Source organism: Triticum urartu, chromosome 4 (assembly GCF_003073215.2).
Source record: "Triticum urartu cultivar G1812 chromosome 4, Tu2.1, whole genome shotgun sequence".
NCBI classification, from domain to species: domain Eukaryota; kingdom Viridiplantae; phylum Streptophyta; class Magnoliopsida; order Poales; family Poaceae; genus Triticum; species Triticum urartu.
Genome location: NC_053025.1, coordinates 20,771,632 through 20,775,334, shown reverse-complemented (window position 1 = coordinate 20,775,334; position 3,703 = coordinate 20,771,632).

Here is a 3,703-nt window from a genome sequence, read left to right as displayed (position 1 = left end):
GAAAACAAGAGGCATATGGCAAATAATGTAAATTGCGAGGAGATGATATTTGTAATTAGGAACCTGGTATATGTTGAAGATCCTCCCCGGCAATGGCGCCAGAAATTCCTTTTGATGGCGCCTTGAAGCTACGTCGGTATTTCCCTAAAGAGGAAGGGATGACGCAGCACAACGATGGTAGGTATTTCCCTTAGTGATGAAACCAAGGTTATCGAACCAGTAGGAGAACCAAGCAATGAAACATAAACGGACCTGCACACAAATAACAAATACTCGCAACCCGATGTATTAAAGGGGTTGTCAATCCCTTTCGGGTAATGACGCCAGAAATTGGCAAACAAACGTGAATAAATTGTAGTAGATTGATAGATCGAACACCAAATAAAATAAATAAGAATAAATTGCAGCAAGGTATTTTTGTATTTTTGGTTTAATAGATCTGGAAATAAAAGCAAAGGAAAATAGATTGCAAAGGCAAATATATTAAAGAAGAGACCCGGGGGCCATAGTTTTCACTAGTGGCTTCTCTCGAGAAAAATAGCAAATGGTGGGTAAACGAATTACCGTTGGGCAATTGATAGAACTTCAAATGATCATGACGATATCCAGGCAATGATCATTATATAGGCATCACGTCCAAGATTAGTAGACCAACTCCTGCCTGCATCTACTACTATTACTCCACACATCGATCGCTATCCAGCATGCATCTAGTGTATTAAGTTCATGGAGAAACGGAGTAATGCAATAAGAACGATGACATGATGTAGACAAGATCTACTTATTTACAAATGGACCCCATCTTGTTATCCTTAGTAGCAACGATACATACGTGTCGGTTCCCCTTCTGTCACTGGGATCAAGCACCATAAGATTGAACCCACTACAAAGCACCTCTTCCCATTGCAAGATAAATAGATCAAGTTGGCCAATGCTACCTCTTGAGCACTACGTTGGTTTTTCCTCGTGGAGGAAGGGATGATGCAGCAAAGTAGCATAAGTATTTCCCTCAGTTTTTTGAGAACCAAGGTATCAATCCAGTAGGAGGCTATGCGCGAGTACCTCATACCTGCACAAAACAAATAAATCCTCGCAACCAACGCGATAAGGGGTTGTTAATCCCTACACGGCCACTTACGAGAGTGAGATATGATAGATATGATAAGATAATATTTTTGGTATTTTTATGATAGAGATGCAAAGTAAAATAAAAGCAAAGGAAATAACTAAGTATTGGAAGATTAATATGATGAAGATAGACCCGAGGGCCATAGGTTTCACCAGTGGCTTCTCTCAAGAGCATAAGTATTCTACGGTGGGTGAACGAATTACCGTTGAGCAATTGACAGAATTGAGCATAGTTATGAGAATATCTAGGTATGATCATGTATATAGGCATCACGTCCGAGACAAGTAGACCGACTCTTGCCTGCATCTACTACTATTACTCCACTCATCGACCGCTATCTAGCATGCATCTAGAGTATTAAGTTCATGAAAATAGAGTAACGCCTTAAGCAAGATGACATGATGTAGAGGGATAAACTCATGCAATATGATGAAAACCCCATCTTGTTATCCTCGATGGCAACAATACAATACGTGCCTTGCTGCCCCTACTGTCACTGGGAAAGGACACTGCAAGATTGAACCCAAAGCTAAGCACTTCTCCCATTGCAAGAAAGATCAATCTAGTAGGCCAAACCAAACTGATAATTCGAAGAGACTTGCAAAGATAACCAATCATACATAAAAGAATTTAGAGAAGATTCAAATATTGTTCATAGATAGACTTGATCATAAACCCACAATTCATCAGTCTCAACAAACACACCGCAAAAAGAAGATTACATCGAATAGTTCTCCACAAGAGAGGGGGAGAACATTGTATTGAGATCCAAAAAGAGAGAAGAAGCCACCTAGATAATAACTATGGACCCGTAGGTCTGAGGTGAACTACTCACACTTCGTCGGAGGGGCTATGGTGATGATGTAGAAGCCCTCCATGATGGATACCCCCTCCGGCGGAGCTCCGGAATAGGCCCCAAGATGGGATCTCGTGGATACAGAAAGTTGCGACGGTGGAATTAGGGCTTTGGCTCCATATCTGATCGTTTGGGGGTACGTAGGTATATATAGGAGGAAGGAGTACGTCGATGGAGCAACAGGGGGCCCACGAGGGTGGAGGGCGCGCCTAGGGGGGGTAGGTGCGTCCCCTACCTCGTGGCCTCCTCCTTTGTTTCTTGACGTAGGGTCCAAGTTCCCTGGATCATGTTCGGTGAGAAAATCACGTTCCCGAAGGTTTCATTCCGTTTGGACTCCGTTTGATATTCCTTTTCTTCGAAACCCTAAAATAGGCAAAAAAACAGCAATTCTGAGATGGGCCTCCGGTTAATAGGTTAGTCCCAAAAATAATATAAAAGTGGTTAATAAGGCCCAATAATGTCCAAAACAGTAGATAATATAGCATGGAGCAATCAAAAATTATAGATACATTGGAGACGTATTAGCCAAACAAAACCCAAATATCGGAGAAGAAATATGAGGCTATAAGCAATCATGCATATAAGAGATCAAAGAAACTCAAATAACTTTCATGGATAAAAAGAGATAGATCTGATCATAAACTCAAAGTCCATCAGATCCCATCAAACACACCGCAAAAGAGTTACATCATATGGATCTCCAAGAGACCATTGTGTTGAGAATTAAACAAGAGAGAGGAAGCCATCTAGATACTAACTATGGACCCGAAGGTCTACAAAGAAATACTCACGCATCATCGGAGAGGCACCAATGGAAGTGGTGAACCCCTTCGTGATGGTGTCTAGATTGGATCTGGTGGTTCTGGACTCTGCGGTGGCTGGAATAGATTTTCGTCGACTCCCCTAGGGTTTTTGGAATATTGGGGTATTTATAGAGTAAAGAGGCGGTCTGGTGGCACCCGAGGTGGCACAACCCACCAGGCGCGCCTGGGCCCCCAGGCGCGCCCTGGTGGGTGATACGTCCATTTTGCATCATGCTTTTATATCGATATTTATTGCATTGTGGGCTTTTATTACACATTATGTCACAACTTATGCCTATTCTCTCTTATTTTACAAGGTTTGCACAAAGAGGGAGAATGTCGGCAGCTGGAATTCTGGGCTGGAAAAGGAGTAAATATTAGAGACCTACTCTACACAACTCCAAAAGTCCTGAAACTCCATGGGAGTCATTTTTGGAATATATAAAAATATTGGGCGAAGGAAGCACCAGAGGGGGGCCACCCACCATCCACGAGGGTGGGGGCGCGCCCTACCCCCTAGGCGCGCCCCCTATCTCGTGGGCCCCCTGGCAGGCCTCAGGTGCCCATCTTTGGCTATATGAAGTCTTTTGCCCTGGAAAAAATCATAAGCAAGCTTGCGAGATGAAACACCGCCGCCACGAGGCGGAACCTTTGGCGGAACCAATCAAGGGCTCCGGCGGAGTTGTTCTGCCGGGGAAGCATCCCTCTGGGAGGGGGAAATCATCACCATCGATCCTCTCATTGGGAGGGGGTCAATCTCCATCAACATCTTCACCAGCACCATCTCATCTCAAACCCTAGTTCATCTCTTGTATCCAATCTTTGTCTCAAAACCTCAGATTGGTACCTATGGGTTGCTAGTAGTGTTGATTACTCCTTATAGTCGATGCTAGTTGGTTTACTTGGTGGAAGATC